Source organism: Hipposideros armiger, unplaced genomic scaffold, assembly GCF_001890085.2.
Source record: "Hipposideros armiger isolate ML-2016 unplaced genomic scaffold, ASM189008v1 scaffold_22, whole genome shotgun sequence".
Lineage (NCBI taxonomy): Eukaryota > Metazoa > Chordata > Mammalia > Chiroptera > Hipposideridae > Hipposideros > Hipposideros armiger.
Window position 1 is genome coordinate 6,246,005 of NW_017731372.1, and position 17,444 is coordinate 6,263,448.

At 49.3% G+C, this 17,444-nt stretch overlaps 1 long non-coding RNA gene across 1 annotated transcript in view; it reads left to right on the top strand.

The window, feature by feature from the left end:
* The window catches only part of LOC109379149 (uncharacterized), a 47,596-nt gene extending 32,579 nt beyond the window's left edge, over nucleotides 1-15,017 (top strand). The window contains exons 3-4 of the long non-coding RNA XR_002123131.1: nucleotides 6,314-6,348; nucleotides 8,684-15,017. This is a non-coding gene — a long non-coding RNA (uncharacterized LOC109379149). The remainder of the gene's footprint in view (nucleotides 1-6,313; nucleotides 6,349-8,683) is intronic.
* Nucleotides 15,018-17,444: the final 2,427 nt, after the last annotated feature.

The following is a 17,444-nucleotide window of genomic DNA, read 5'->3' on the forward strand; positions in this document are numbered from 1 at the left end:
AGGGCTCTCCCTGAGGTCTTTAAAGCAGAATCCATTGAACGCCATCTCTCCCACCCTCACAAAAGTTGTTTTTGAACAAGTGAATTAAACATCAAGAGCTCACAAATGAGAATTGTTTGGAAAATCGACTTGTGAAGTAGGAAGGCAACAGAGGCAGAGAAGAGGGTCGTTCTTGGGATAAGGGGTTTCATTCTCTCTCCGGTAATCATGTCCGGGAAGAAACCACGCCCTTGCATCTTTGTAAACAAATAAGATTTCTTTTAATGGCTGTAAAAGTAACACAAGGCATTGTGTTTGAAAAATACAGGCAGCAAAATAAGAAATAAGAAAATAAAAATTATTCATAAGCCTCCTGTCCCGAAAAGCCCAGTTAACAAGATGGTGCATTTTCTTCCAGGTGGATTCTAAATTAGAATCTTAGTGTGTATAGTTTTATATCCTGAGTGTTCAATGTATATGTATTTTGTGATTGTTTTCGCGTGTCAAAATAGTCAAATGTGATATTTTATTGCCCAGTTAGCTGTCGTTAAAAGAATGTGCCAGTATGTTCCATTCCTCTATTGACAGATAGGCCACACATTTTTAAGCCCCGAGGCTGTTCATGTGGGTGTATATAGCCCGTCTGTCTCTGTTCATCGAACTCTTACTTGACTGTTAGTTCAGGTGCCACCTATGCTCAAGCCTGCCCATCCGCCCGGCTACAGTTAATCACCCCTGGGAAGCAGACTGGTAGAGAGAGGGGACTTTGAGCTTCGGGGGCTGACAAGCCTGGGCTCCATGGATGGGGCAGCACTTAGCAGTGGTGTGACCTTGGGAAGCTTTTTAAGTAAGCCTCAGTCTCCTCACCTGTGAAATGGGGTAACACTGCCTGCCTTAGAGTTAATATAATGATTGAGTAAAGGAATATATATGTTAGTTTCTTCCTGTCTGCCCTTTTTTTGGTTTTCTGGCTTTTCCCAAGAGCAGCTATAGAGTTAAGAGCTTGTGTGAGCTTGAGCAAGTAACCTAGGCTTTCTGTGCCTCAACTTCTTCATCTGTATTATGGGCACAGGAGCACCCATCTCTGCATTAATAGGTTTTTAGGGAGGATTAATCAGATGATCAACATCAGGCCCAAGTAGAAGCACAGTAAATGTTGGTGGTGGTTCTTTCATCATCTTATAGGACCTCTCACAGTGTCACTTTGTTGTCATCACCAGAGTGGGAGCGCCTCTGAGGCTTCACAGCGGACAGAAGCGCCCGCTGTTGGCCCCCTCTTGGAGTCACTCTCTGGGGAGCCTCCAAGCACCCCGATGCCCGGGGCTGGGCTCTGCCTCAATGGCGGCCACATCCTGTGGAGGGCCCTGGCCACCCGATTTCCTAAGCAATCCCTGCTGGATGGGTACTGGGAACAGAGGAGCCCTTCAGAGTGAGTGCCCTGAGACGGGAGACCCTCCTTAACCACTGCTCAGCATCCAAGAGCCAGGCCAGAGGAAAGAAAGTCTGGCTGTGAGAGAACTGCCTGAGAATTGACTGAAGTAGTTCTGAGAAAAAGGCTCTGAGTGAGGGAGAGATCACCTCCGGGAAAGGCCTGACCACCCTCATCCCCCTCTGGGGCCTGAGCCTCTTGCCCGGAGGTCTCTTTCTGACAGGAGGTGGTAACATGCTGGCTTTGGTGCCAGCAGGCAGGATCACAAGGAGAAACCAGGGCGTGGTAGCAATCCTGCCCTGCCCCCAGTGGCCATGTTGTACTCAGCAGTGGTTCTCAGTGTGGTCCCTGGACCAGCAGCAGCAGCATCGCCTGGGAATGTGTTAGAAATGCAAGTTCTCAGTCCTGTCAGGCCTGCTCAGTCAGACACTTGGGGAGCAGCTTGCCAGCAGCTGGTGTTGTAATGAGCCCTGCAGATGATTCTGTTCTGAAGCACTCAAGCTTGAGGCCCCCGCCCCACCGGAACTGATGAGGGGAGGAGAAGGGAGAGGAGTCCGGAACGCGTTCCTCTCGCCAGACCCTCTCTGAGGACTCGCTAGGTTCCTGCCTGACATTCTCTCCTTTTCTTTTATTCTCTTGAGCTGGTTTCAGCAGGTTTCTGAACTAAAGAGTTCTGATAATAAAGCAGGGGACCTGCAAAGAAAAACTGTAAGAGAAGTGAAGCTTTGGGGTGCCCATGCCCCCTGCTTCAGCATCCCCCCTTTGGGTACCCCCGAAGCCCTTGCCAGGAAGCCTGGTGGTAACTAGTGACCCTCATCCCCCCCTTTGTGGGCAGAGAGAGACAGACCATGCCAAAGTGCTTTGTTACACGGTGTCCCTTAGAACTTAGCCCAAGGGAAAAATCAGATATGTGCCCAAATATTTATGTACAAATATGTCCGTCTTAGTGTTATTTATATAGAAAAATGTGGGAGAGGTAGGGAGTAACCCAAATCACTAAGAGCATAAGTCAAATAATTATAGCACACCCACATAATGGAATACCATGCAGCCAATTAAAATAACGTTTTCATAAAACAGTGTCAAGGGGGAAATGCTATCAATTAATGTTAAGAGATAAAAGCTGGATACAAAGTACAATAGCATGTACAGAATAAATCCACATATATGCATAGGGAAAATCTAGAGGTAAACACGCAAAATGTTAACAGTGGTTGTCATCTCTGGGCAATGGTATCACAAACTTTTTTCTTTTTTTCTTTATGCTTTTGGTGTTTTTCCACTTTCTTCTTTTTTTCTTTATTTTCTCTTTTCTTTATACTTTTTGGTACTTTCTAATTTTCCACAATGAACATGTGTTACTTTTACAAATAGAAAAAAATGCAATAACGTTGTGTAAACTTAGGTTGGTCATTTTACCCCTCCAAGCCTGTTTTTTGTGCCTCCAAGTCACGCCTCCAGGACCCTCACCGCCCAGTGGGGAAAGTGTGATTATTGACAGCTCCTCTGCCCGCCAAAAAAACTGTTGTTGTTTCATTCCTACAGTCACCATATCAAGAATCAAATGGATCTGCAGCTGTTTCAATTCTTTCTCATCTTTTGACCCTTATTTGATAACAGCAGTGACTGGTTTAGTTGCCATAATGGGAACAGGCTCAAATGTCACCATGCCAGGCCCAGACTGCATTTGCCAGACAGGCCTAGCAAGAAAGGTTAAAAAGCAAGGCCAGAGTGGGCCGTTAATGCACAGAGGAGATGGAGAGCGGTCCAGCTGTGCCACTGAAGTTGGTCGGAGCTGGCCACAGAGAGCTCCACCATGGTGCTTTGAGGACAGAGCAAGCTGTGGCAGCCGATGTCTTTGGAGGTCAGCAGGTCCAGCTGTGGACAAATTCAGGCAGCCAGAAAACAATAAATGGCCCAGCACAGTGCCTGGCATATAGGGGCTACTCAGTAAATATTTGTTGAGTGGAGGAATAAATTAAGTTTCATCATGGCCTCTGGCAATCAAAACCAGAGGATGCCATCAGGGCCAGAGGTGGGCCCAGACAAGCTTGCAGGGCAAGGGGACTGGGGAGTGAACGCGGCTGCGTCTAGACAAAGGGTATAAAACAGTGGGTGAGGAAGGGCCTTAGAATCTAACCCAGGTTCGAATACCACCTCTACCACTATGGTGCTGAGTAATCAGGCAGTTTACCTGACCTCCCTGGGCCTCCTTTCCTCCCAGGCTACCTGGGAATAACTCCCCCCACCTTTTGGATTTGTTGTTGATGCATCTGTGGGATAATGTAAGGCATGTGAGGGACAGTTACAGATCTGCAGTGGCTAAGCCACAGCCTGAGAGCGGATTAAGGCAGGAGCTGTACTGTGACCTGGGCCAGCACCAGTGGGCGAGGGAGGGCAAGCGGCTGCTCGCCCAGGAACCAGGCAGGTTGTTGGCATCAGGCACTGGCCCTGGTTGGCAGTGGAGGCTGCAGCCTCTGCACTGCCTGGCTCAGAGGCTGACCAGGCCCGGCCTGGAGGTGGGTCCAGCAACTGAGCTGGGGAAGCAGAAACGCTGGGAAGCTGGGAAGGGAAGAGGGGGTGCTGGCTTCAGAGGCCAAGGATAGGAAATAAGGGTAAGGTGAGGGCTCGGGCCCCCAACAGGATCCTCAGACAGAGGATGTAGGTGTGGTCTTCTCTTTCTCATGGGCGAGCTTGGAATCTCATTTATTTGAGGTCATGTCTCTATGAGTTCTCACAGCTTTTTGCTGCATGTGCTCCGCGGTCACCCACACCTGCTCTGCCCTCACTGGTGTCACAGTCGGTCCCTAATGCCATAGCAACAACCTGAAGCCCCCAAAGCCAGGTCATCTTCAGAGATGAGAGGTACTTACCCCTATACACACATCCCTTCTCACGCACACTGGCGCTCCTTGCTGGCGCTTCCTGGCTGCCAAGTCCTACCCCACATCTTTGGGTTTACCCTCACTTGGAAGGTGCACAGTGTGGGTTGCTGCTTGGCTAATCCATCATCAGCCCTGCTGGCTGTGGCTGCACCCTCACCTCAAGCCCTCCTCCTGCCTCACCTCCAGGCCTTGCTCGGCTGCTCTGTGTGCATTTTAGTTTCCCCTTGGTTGTTTAACCCCTACTGGCCCTTCAGGCCTCAGCCTCACTGACTTTAAGGAAACACGATTAAACCAAAAGCATCAACCAAGTTAGCTGAAGAGTGGTGATGCATTTCATCGTAATATACAGAGGGTGCCCCAAAAAATGCATACACATTTTAAGAAAGGGGAAAAAACTGCATTAAAATTGTAATCCTCAAAATATACTCATAACAAAAGTTGACTACATGTCACATTTGACTTCTGCAATTACAAGAGGTGCTCAAAGTGGTTACCATCGGTGTAATTTCAATACAGTTTTTTTCCATTCTTAAAATGTGCATACTTTTTTTGGCACCGTGTGTGTGTGTGTGTGTGTGTGTGTATAACTCAGCTAATCAATCATTCATTTATCAAAGAATCATTACTTCTGTTCAGATTTATTGGGCATCGTACATCTACTGACCAGGGTGCCGTTGGTTCTTGGTGTCAGCCCCTATGTCCCATATGACTCTCTTTTTGCAGATTCGTTCATTCAGTCAGTCTGCATTTCTATCTGTTGTATTTATTCAACAAATGACTATGCAAAAATTAAAAGAAGGGAGTCCCTGTTCTCCAGGGTTGTGATGTAGAGAACACAGGCTTATGAACACATCATCACAGCACATGATCAGTGCACAGGAGAAAGGAAATGCACTGCAGGGTGTCAGAATCCATCACACAGCAGAAGCGAGATTGAACTGACAGTTGCTAACAGGTAAATGGGGCATGAGAAATGGGACAAGGAAGCAAGCAAGGCAGGTTCTGTCCAGAGGAGGCCATAGCAGGTGCGAAGGCTCAGAGATGCGTTAAAACCTGGCTGTACCAAGGCCCAGGTCTGAGTGCTGGGCGTGCAGGTGGGGCTGGTGCTGGGACCCTGCATCTCCACAAACTGCCTGCTGCCGGCACTTCATCCTCCACCGAATGGAGGCCCTTTCTCCTTCCTCCCCCTCCAAGTCCTACCCTTTCTCAAGGCCTACATCCTCACGAAGCCTTGGGCTGTATACCAACCAGATGGCACTTAACGTCTTTCTGTTTGGTACATTGCCTTTCAAAGATTTCATAACAAATCTCACCTTCCTACCAAATTGTAAACTCCTTGAAAGTGGTGACTGTGATTTACACTTATTCTTAAATTCCTCTGGGCTGCTACAGAGCTCTGTGAATGCTCTGTTGAAGCAATGCTAGCCCTATGGGAGCCCTGGAATCTCTTAAGAGGCGCAGTCCCAAGCGGTGCCCACGCACCTAACCTCGAGCAATGGCTGGTGGGTCTCCATCTTCACACCACACCTGCGATCATGTCAGATGTGATATTTGTGGTGAGGGTTGATTAGATGCTATTAGTCTGATTTCATGATTCTTGGAGAAGAGATAAGTCATAATGTTACAAGGAATTCAAGGGATTCCCATTAGAAGCTCTAATCGACCTTTGAATTTACTGCTAATTAAGTTCTTACTCATAGAAAGTAAAAGATGTTGCCCTATGTAAAGTCCTGAACTTGCAGATAGAAGAACCAGGTGTGTGTTCCATCTCTACCATATATTCACCTTGTGACCTTGGGCAAGCCATCTGTGCACTTTGAAGCCTCAGTTTCCCCCATCTTTAAAATGGGAATGTGAATACCTCGCAGGGTTATCACTACTCTCACCGGACTATTGCAAGGATTAAATGTGGTAATGGTGTGAACTTGACTGGTAATACACGGGGTATCATTTAAAAATCAGAGAGCACTTTAATCTTTATTATAAACTAAAGTTCTCATCCCTCTGTTTGTTTTCTCAGGGTTCAGGATCCAGACACAGGCTCTGCACAGGGAGGTAAGTGAAGTGCACTTATTTTAAGGAGAGAGTGACCCTCATCTCATATCTAGGAGATATGCTGTAACCAGCTTTTCAGGCGACGATAGATGTTGGAATAGTCATGTCTGCCTTGCTTGAGATTGCAAGTCCTCCGGGCAGGCGTAGCCCACACCATGTAAGGTGCCCTACTGTGCGCAGTACCCCAAGGGAACAGCACCGCCTAGGAAGCGGCCTAGGCTCTGCTCTTGGAACATTAGCTTTCCCCGGGAGAATTCTGTATTGCCGGCGGGCGGCCCTCTTCAGAGAGTTCTGTTTAGATTTGTCAGGGAAGGTGGTGAAGCAACACAAAGACCCTAAAAAAGAAGGGGAGGAGGGGCACTCTGGAAGGAGAGTCAGTTGTGTCTATAGAGTGGGTACCAATCTAACCTGCAATCTAAGGCCTGGACTCAAAGACTGTCTCTGAAAGAAAATGGCTGTGTGACTTTGGAAAGCTCACCCAACCTCTCTGAGCCTCTACAATTATGCCACATGAGCATGATAATGCCTATCTTCTGGTATTGTTTAAGGACTAAGTTTATATGAGTTTTGGAAAATGGAAAATGGCATATGATTATGAGCCGACTATAAACTTATCTGCCTAAAGAAATCATTCAGAATAACCCAATGGACTATGTGTCTCTGCGCCTGCATGGGGTTGTTCATTAAGGGGCCTTAATTAGGCTTCTAGGAACCATCCTGAGGCCTGAAAAGGTGTCTCCCGCAGATGAGGGGTGTGTCATGAAATTCCCCTGGCTTCCACAGGTAACGAAAGGCCACCCCAGGTGGTTTGCTGTTGTTTCCTATGGACAGCCCCCTAGGTGGGGGGGGGGCACAGCTGCACCCCCTCATGTCTTCCTGCACTCCATGTTTTATTTACGGTTCTCAAGGCTCTTCTACTTTCCCCATCTTTTTGGTTCTCCCAACAGCCCCATTAGGTTAACAGAACAGACAAGCCGTCCCTTCACCCACATACACTTTTTATGGATGACCTTTCTGAGGCCACAAAGCTCAGGACAGTGTCAGGTCTTTGGCCTCTGCAGCCTAGAACCCCCAGCTCGGAGGGGCAGCTGGGATTTGAGCCCAGGTTTCTAACAGCTTTGCTCTGTCCATAACCCAGGCCACAGGCCCAAGCTTAATAAGAACCCCATGGCCCGTAACTTTGGGGGCACACAGACTCCCCCCATTAACACAAAATTCCCTGGCAACCCTGGCTAGACCTGGACACCTGCTTCTACCCACGGATTTTTATTTCCTTGCATTTGTTTCCAAGGGGACCAGTAGGCACTTGCTCTCCCTGCTTTGGTCCGCGCTGTGTGTAATTGGGGAGTGCCCTGTTGGCCCCTCGCTGTAATGAATGAGCTTCCTCAGGCGGCCGGCAGTGACTGAAGCTCGGCCAGCCTGTGGGCTGCAACCCCACAGCACCGCACTCAGATGCAATTACCCATGTGTCACAATGCTTGGCAGCGTTACCAGAGGGAGCAAGGCCTTTTTGTTCATGCCATTGTCCTGTCAACTGGCTACAGTTTCATTTGGCTGCCAAGCTGCTTGGCCTTTTGCATCACCCTGCTCTACTCCCTCCTCCAGCAGCTAATGGTTAGTCACCCTCACAAATTTTTCAGGGACAACCAGGGTGTGCATGTAAAGTTCCTGCATCTTCCCCCTAAAGCAGCTTTGGGATTCTCACTCTAGACAATGAAAAATACTGCATGGTTTAGGAGGGATACTTCCTGGGATTTCCCCCATTCCTGCTGGTGCAGAGGAAAAGGGAACACATGTGGTACTTCGGCCCAGCACCTGGGCACTCTGAGCTGTACAGCAAGGGGGTGTTCAGGCACTCATTGCTTCAACACATTTTAACTGAGCACATACTATGTGCCAGGCCCTGGGAATAAAGCGGTCAACAATACAGATGAAAAGTCCTGCCTCATGGGGCTGACATTCCGAGGCAGGAAGGGGAGTGAAGAGAAGAGACAGGCAAATACATTAAAAACAGGCATGTTAAAAGAACCCATAAAGAAAAATCCAACGGGAAAGAAGAGCCTGGCCAGAGGGGGTGCGTGCGGCAGCCCGCCCCGGGCCTAGCACAGAGTAGCTCTGTGACTCGGGTCCGGCCGGCTTCCTGGGCCGGGTCCAATTCCCACACCCCTAGCCACAGCAGCTGGGGGCTGCTAGGATGGAACGAACCCCCCCCCCCAGAATCACCCACCAGCCCTGCTGGCGGGAGTACCCCCCTCACAAAACAGATTTTACCCAAAGCAAGCCCCTCCCTCCAACCCTGCCGGGAAGTCCTCTTCTCCCATATTTTTCCCCCCAGATACTGACTGCCTGAACCCGGCCATTCAGACGCGCACAGTCCAGTGAGAAGACTGGCTGGCAAGCAGACCACGACAGCACAGAGATGAAGGGCCTGCTGGGGTCTGTGCAGGGACTGTGGGGGCCCTGGGCAGGGGGCAGTCCTGTGCTTTGTAGGATGATAAGCAGCATCCCAGGCCTCAACCCACTAGGTGCCAGTAGCACCCCACCCCCAAATTAGGACAACCAAAAATAGCTACAGATATTGCCAAATGCCCCTTTTTACAAATGTCACTCAACTTATTTGACCAATTTTATTTTGGGGAGAAACACCTGTTAACCCTGCAAGTAACCTCCCTGTTCATTCTGAATACTCTGGGAAGCACTGTTTCTGGACAAAGCCCACATTCCCTGCCACAGAGTCCAGGCCCTTGGGATCTGGGTCCTGCCTGGCCCTCTGGCCGCGCCCCACCCCACATTGGTCCCTACCTTTGGCTCCAGTAAAGCCCAGCAGTTTGTAGTCGCTTATGCACACTCTGCATTTCGTCTTGGGCCTTTGCCTGGGCTGCTCCCGCTGCCTGGACTGCCCTTCCCGCCTGTGCTCACCTGGCTCACAGATCCATTCTTCAGGATCCCACTTGGGCTCCATCTCCTGCAGGAAAGCTCCCCTGAAGCCCACACAGGGCTGGGCGGCCCACTGTGCTCCCGAGCGCTCAGAGCAGCTGCAGCCTCAGCGCTTCCTGCCTCTGAGACCTTAGACAGGACCTATCGTCCCCTAGTCCTCTAGTCCAGGTAGTTCGGGGTTATGGGCCCACTGCTTCCACTTGACCTACAAGGCAGAGAGACTCTTGTCCTTTCATCCCGAGAACCTGGCAAAGTGTCTGGCACAGAGTGGGTGTTCAGTAAAGGTCAAAATGAATCGACAAGTAAGTAGAACAAAAAGGTGGATGAGATAAAGGGAGTGAGGGCAAGAGAACACAGGCAGAGAGGAAGGAGAGACCCAACGGGGAGGACTCTGCTTCACAGCACAGGAAGGGATGATTAAGTTGCTGGCCCCTCATCCCTGTGTCTCCTTCAGGCTAAATACTTCAATTGCCTTAACCTTTCATCTCACATCCATCTCATTTTCCAACCCTCTAATCATCTTTGTCATTCACACCCCTCCCTGCCTTCTCCACAGTTTCCAGAGGCTGCTTCTGTGCTTAATGTGACCTGTGCAGAGCAGCAGGAACATAAAACCTGTTTCCCCAGAGCATCTTTCACTTAATTAGCTGGAGACTTCACAGGTCCCCGAGCCTCACCATCCCCTGACAGGGCTGTTAGCGGAGCCCTGACTCTGGGCCCTGGCAAATTGTTTTCACAGAGAAGGGAATAGAGAGAATTAAATCGGTGAATATGCTAATTGTTTCCTTTTTTGTGTCAGGGATTGCCCCACAGGAAAGCCAGCTTCTGAGGCTGGGAGGGTGGGCAAGATGGAGGTGCAGGGTTTGGAGGCAGAAGCCCAGGGGCCCAGGCCTGGACAGGCTCAGTGCGCTGAGCTGCGGTGTGGAAAGTCTGCATGTGAGACATCGCAGGGATGTGGCATCTCGGCAGAGTTAGCACCTTCAACTGTGCTGCGGCGAGATCGGGGTGCAGGTGCTACGCAAGTTCTAGGCTCTGGCATCTACACGGTCCTGGGAGGAAGATATGCTCTCCACTTGACAGATGGCAAAGCTACGGGGAAACAACCCATTGATGAAGGGACAGCCCCGAGGTCAACCACTAGGAGGGAAGGAAGAGAAGCAGAAAGGGGGTTGTTCCAAGCTCGTCTGCAACTCCCAGTGCAGACGGGTTCCGTTTCCGGGCGGTCCCTTCTCGTGGAGGACTCTCGGTAGCAGTGATGGCAGAGGAGGCAGCGTGGGGCAGAAGCCCTTAGCAGCTCTGACATCGTAACAAGGCCTGGTGTGTGGCCGGGCGGCCTCGGACCACCCGCCTGTCGCACCCTGGCTAGCCTGTTGGCCTCTCTAGTTCAGGTTTGAGCCTGTGCTTTCTGGAGGCCTTTACATGTTCCCTGCATCCGGCCTGCCGGGGCAGCGCCACCTCCGCTCCCACGTGGACCCTCACCAACAGCCCAGACAATTCCTGCCACCCTGGCTTCTGTTTATCATTGCACTGGTGGGTTTTCGTCAGTCGTTCCATCTGTCAGTCTGTCACTCATCAAATGTCTGTGGAGGGCCAGGCACTGTTCTGGGTGATGAAGAAACGGGGGAGTGGGGTCAAGCTTCTGCCCTCAGGCAGATTGCCCCCATGCTCGTGGGGCGGGGTGGGGTAGGGACGAGTTTAGTGCAAGGGACACTAGGGACCCTGTGGGCTCCAGGGCCTGCTTTGCTTTTTACTGAAGTCCAGCTCCACTGCAGACACACAGGTAGCTTTGAGGTGGGCAGTCCTGAGGAGGCTGCTGCCTGGGCTGTTGCCACCTGGGCTGCCACCCCCGGGATGCAAGTAGCAGGAGATGCCTCTCGCTAACCACTGCCCCCTCCCCCCCACACACACACACTCACAGAAACTCAGCAGTGCTCAGGGAGAGACCCGGGAGGCTCCTGGGGGACACAGGGCCTGCCAGTTCAGCCTTTGCTGTGGGTAGAGGTCATTTCGCCTGGATAAGGTTTCCAAACCTGCTCTGGCCACACTTTATGCCATGCTGGCATGAGGCAGCAGGTAGAGAGGTTAATAACACAGTTGGACACCCAGGTACAGGCTGGGGCAAGTGACCTGGCCTCTCTGTGCTTGTTTTCCTCTGTGAAGCAGGGCCTGCACTAGGCCTGTTCACAGGTTGTGTGTGGATTAACAGAGACGCCCCGCGTTAGCATGGAGGGCATGCAGTGAGGGCTCAGTAAATAACAGCTTGGTTGCCTCACTGCACCCTCCAGAAGAAGTCCTCGTTCTCCCTTCTTGCTCACACCTCCTTGGCAACTGTCCAGAGTCCAGAGACTGAGCTGCCTGGAAGAATGCAGTGACAAAAATACTTGGCCACGTTCAGAACTTCCCTGCTGGCAGCTGGTCCTTGATCGTGGGCTTCCCCTGGGAGCTGCGTGTTGGAGAATGAATGCAGAGTGAGACCTAGGTTCAAATCCTGATCTGTTGTGCTCCTGGTGGCGGCCTTGGGAAGTCACTCGAATTTTCCCAGCCTCAGTTTCTACCCCTGTCAACTAGGGATAATAACGTCTCCCCCAAATGCTAGTCGGGAGTAAGTGATATAATGTGGAAGCGGCCACCTTTCTTATTCGAAAGAAAGAATGACAGGACACAGTGTCAGAGGGGAGGACAACAGTAAGCCAGGTGAGGTGGTGACGTGCTGAAGGGAAGCACGTGGCCCTTAACTGGAGCAGCAATACTAACTGCCTCACTTGCTCCGTGCTGGCACTGTGCCGGTAGCCCTTTCCCTAACGTAGCTCACTGAATCTTTGCAAAACCTTCATGAGTTGACTATTCTCCACCTTTCATAGATGATGAAAGGAGAGGCTAGAGAGATGAAGAAGCCTGCCTAAGGTGGTCCAGCTTGGACGTGGCGTAGCCGGAGTCAAACCTCAGCTGTCTGCCACAAAGGCTGCCTGTGGGAGGATGGAGGCAGGGTCTGTCCCAGCTGGGCCTGGGGTTCTGAGTCACTACATCCCTCATCTGTTAAGTGGGTATAACCATTCCAGCTCCAAAAAAGGAATGTGTGGCATTGACTGGATGTTCCTCGCCCCTCTCCAGCCCTCGGTGGGAAACAGTTTATAAACAGAGGATTACCTTTTGGCCCTGCTGCCTTGAGCCAGATCTCTTGCAATACCAAATTCCTGGAATGGTTCAGTGACAAGTGTGTTATTAGGAGGAAATTGATGATGCCTTATTGAGAGTGAGTCACCCAATCCCTGTGCTGAGAGGCACAGGGGAAAGGGGCTTTCTCCAGAGAGGCTTAACTCGGGAACCCTAGCCCCCAGCTGTCCTGGACCTGGCTACCTGCCCAGGCCCCCGCCAGAGGTTCAGTACCAGTGACAAGGGTGGGTTAGGGCAAGGGGGAAGGGAGGCAGCCTCCAGCTGGGGGAAGATGGTCCCCTGTGGTGGATTTGTGGAGACCTCACACTGGCATGACAGGCTCCAGAATTCTCTTTCTGCTTGCCACCGAATTACCCAGGATGCTTTTGAGTAGAGCTCCAGGTCACTCCCTAGCTGCTCTCCAAGAGTTTTGGACAAGCCTCCCCAGGAATGGCTCAGTCAACAAATAGTTCACAGAGGTTGGGTGAACCTTCTTCTCTCTGCCTTTGAGTCACAAAAGAGGGAGATGATAAAGGATTAACCTTGAAAGGGAAGAAGGTTTAGCTTAGCTGTTACAGCTCTGCTGGGTTTGTTTCTTTTCTTTAAAAATGATACACTAGTACATTCATGAGAAAAACTCCACCCTTAAAAGTTGGCTGTTTTGGTCACAAATGTGACTGTAATAGAAGAACCAGTCAAGGAATAGCAGGTGATTTTCTTAGATGTCACTGCAAGTCACCAGATAAGGCCAGCCTTTCCCTGTCTGCTGCTGGGTGCAGTGTGAGGGATTTCTTTGATGTACCCAGCCCGGAAGTTAGGATGGAGCATACACACAGAGGGCTCAGGACACCTGGACTGCCTGACAGACAGTGAAAATGCCCACAGCATGAACAAAGTGACAACCAGCTCACTTCACTGGGAGTCCGTTTTCTAGTCATCCAAATTTTGCAAGCAGCTAGGCCAGCCTGGATGCAAAAGCAGGCGACTGGGCAGCAAAACGGGGACCCATAGTGTCATTCACTATGAAGCTCGCCCACCTCCGCCACAGGACAGCCCACCTGGCTCTTCTTCAGGTCCCTCTGACCTACTTCAATCAGAGTCCTAACATGATAGACAATTTTATTTCTCAACCCAAGCCACATTAGAAGCACATTGGTTGGAAGGGTGGGCGAGTCTCTAGACCCGAGATGTTCAACATTTAGGGGGTTAGTGACCTCTCTGAAGATTTAACAAAAGCTGTGATGTCTAGATCACAGAAAAACGCATATACACTCATGTGCTCCATGCATCATCAAGCGGTTCTTAGGCCCCTGAGGCTGACTGACCCATGGAATCCAGGTTAAGGATCACAGCTGGAGAGATAGGCACGCCTGTGGGCTGGCTGCGTGAGCCCTAGAGAGCAGGCGCAGCGACTTTTAACCCTGCTGCCAGGTCCTCACTGTATGGAGCAAACCCCTCCCCAACCCACCCGCACCTGACCAGGTGGTGTTCCCCATCAGAATGGCCCTGTCGGAAGTGAGCTATGCTGGTGCCTCCACCTAAGAAAGCAGGATATACACAAACACTTTACTGAGCACGTGTGACGTACCAGGTACTCTTCTAGGTGCTTTATCCATTTTAATTCATTGGATCCTCGCAACAGCCCCATGAAGTATTTATGTAAAGAGCCTGGATTTAAATTAGACTCTTTCTCAAATTCCATCTCCAGTGATTCAAGTATTAGAGATGTGATATTTTCCCAGAAAAATCACTTATTTTCACTGCTGAATGCTGCTTTGTATCAAACATTGGGCTAAGTATGGGTTTTACATGTGTTAATTCACATATTATACACAAAACCATATCTTATAGTAAGGAAACTGAGGCTCAGAGAGACTAAGTAACATACCTAAGATAATAGGGCTAAGACATGGTGGAACTGGGATTTGATGCCAAGTTCCTCCGATACTAAATGCTTTGATAAGAGTTATTGAGCTCTACTCCTCTCCTCGATGTGGGGTTGTGCTGTATATACTTACGGCTACCTGGGACCATGGGGATTTGATGAGCAAAACTCTCAAAAGATCTTAAATTAAGGTCCAGGACAGACTCTGGTGGTGTGCGGTAATACAAGGAGCACGGGAAGACTTCCAGTTAAAGAAAGCGGATGGATCTGCATTTATGTCTTCTGTAGCATAGATTTTTTTTTTATAAAGAAGGCTGCAACAGTTTCTCCTATCCCTACATACATACCCCTTTACCGTGTGACTTTGCCACTCCTCCCATCAAGAGAAAACATCTTGAGCCTGGGCTGACTTGCTTTGACTGATAGAATTCAGTGGAAGTAATGCTGCCTGACTCCTAAGGCAAGGCCTTAGGAGACCTTGCAGCTTCTGCCTTTAACCTTTTGGGACATTGCTGAGTTCACCCCTTAAGGAAGCTGGTTAAGCTTCTTGGAAGATGAGGGGCCAGTGGAGGAGAACTGAGGCACCCCAGCCAACAGCCAGCACCAACCACCAGACATATGTATCTTCCAGCCCAGCCAACTGCTAAATGGATGTTGCATGAGTGAGCCCAGGTGAAGCAACAGAACCACCCAAGCAATCTACAGCATCATGAAAAATAATAAATCATTGTTGTTTTAAACCACTAAGTTTTTGGGTGATTTGTTAGGCAAAATGGATACCTGATACAGTTATAGCCGATAATTCCACTTCACTCACCCCTTTCCCTAGATAACCACTAATAGTGGAATCACAAAGGCATTAAGCCAAAAGGATGAAGAGAAGAAGAGAGAACAGCAATGCGGAGGAAAGACTCCTAAACATTTCTGTAGACAGGCAGATGGGGAAGGGAGTAGTCTCTGACTGCGTGGAGTGGAGAAAATAAAAGTCCACGTGCATGCAAGAGAGGGAAATGATGAGATGTGAACCAAGGAGACCGTAGAATCTGCCCGGGTTGGCTGCCTAAAGGTACCAGGTCCCTGAAGGTGGGAGTGAGGCCCAGCGCGATGAAACGGGAAGCCACCCCCTCCTCTCTTTTTCCACGAGAGAGACCTGAAATTATTCTTTAGAGAAGCTGAACTGGAAATGCTGTGGACTCCAGGACATTAGTCACAGCAGAGAGTGACAGGGAGGTAGGAGTTTGAAAACTTGGAGATTAATTAAAAGCTTAATAAATTATGGACCCTCAGATTTCCTGTCCGCTCCCAGGACATCAGCAGCTAGGTGTCACTTCCCTGCCAAGCAGGCATTTGGAAGCTTCTTCTGTGGAGAGATTGAGCTGCTTCTTACCCCCATCCCCTGCTCCTAGGACAAGATCTCCAGAAAATGTTATTTGGATTCCCAGTAAAACAGCTTTCTAGTCCTCTCACCCGACTGTGACATCTGCTAGCCTATAAGCCTGCCTTGCTCTTAAATATGAAGGGTCACCAGACATTTGAAATGAAAGAGAGAGGTCAAAATAAACAGATAAGAAGGAAGTTGGAAGGAACAGATATCATATAACCTTAAAATATTTTTTAAAAAAGAACCTATAAATTAGTAACCTTGAGAAAATATGACATAAAAATAGAATCCCAAAACACTCAGAGAAGAAAGAGGTTTGGGAAATTTAAAATAAGATAACTAAAGTTTTAAAAATTCAATAGAAGGTGCCCAGCACAATGAGCAAAAGAACAATTCACACCAGACGACATGGTATCAAATGTTAGAACACAAAGGGGATAGAGAACAGCTGGAAAGCCCCAGAAAGAGAAAAGCACCTAACACAGAAAGGAATGGAAATGAGAAGGGCTTATCTCCAAAAACGCTGAATAGAACACAAGGAAGAAATGCCGTCAAACTTCCGAAAGAACATGGTTTTCAACCCAGAATTTTATATTCAGCCAAATGATCCATCAAATGTGAAGGGGAAATAAAAACATATTCAGACATGCAGGACTCCAAAACTGCACTCCTCATGAAGGAGGAAGCCATGTCATCTAAGAACAGGGGCTCCCGCAAAGGGAGTGGCAAAAGGAAGTCTCTGGGCCAAGAGTGTGTGTGGGAGCGGGGAGCAGCCCAGCCTGAAGCCAGGTGCCAGGGCATGGCGGAAGGAAGACAAGATGCTACAGCCTGGCTGAGCAGTGGGGAAGTTATTGTTAGGCCTTTGATAGATCCATTAAAGGAATTGGGGGGAAATTACAATAAGTAGAAGAAACTAAGAAATGGGAAAGAGGGCAGGGGGATTATTTATTCAAGGGGAAAAAATGTATAAGAAATGAAATAAATCCAGAGTAAAGAGCAGAAAATGCTGCTGCTGAGTTGGTTGCTTATAGGGAGCAAGGCAGAGGAGTAGAGAGGGTTGTGCTGTGGGCCACCGAAGTTTGTTACCTTTTAGCCCCATTTGATTTTTAACTATGGGCATAGGGCACTCTAATAATGTAAACATTCATTTTTATGCAAAAATGAAGGACTCTGGAGTTCGATTACCTGGGTTCAAATCTCTCTTTACTCTCTTTCTTACTGATAGCATGACCTGGGTCAAGCCACTGCCTTCTTAAGCCTCAGTTTCCTTATCTGCCTTGTAAAACTGAGGTGAGGATTTAAACATCATTTCTGTAAAGAGCTTGGCGCAGACTATGTGCTCAATAAATTATAGCCATTATGATTTGTAAGATTTCTGAGAAATTCCATGGTAGGGAATGAAAGCAAACTCCACTGCCCCTAGGTTTGGAAAAGAGTCGAGAAAGCCTGGATAAATGTCACCCTCGCATTTGCCAATAAGTTCTCCAGCTGTCGTGAAGCTGCATCTGTTCTGCGGGCTCCCTTTTCATCCTTTCAATGTCTTGGCTATTAGCAATGTGTTGGTCAGCTTTCAGAATGGGTTAAGAGGAGCTGGGTTGCGGCTGAGAGCGGCTTTTCACATAGAGGCCCAATTCATTCCCAGGGGCCTGCTTGTGGGTTTTCTTCTGACACCATTGTCCCACCAACAAGTTGCATCTGTGAAAGGGATCGAAAACAGCTCCAAAATGGGCATTCCTTGCA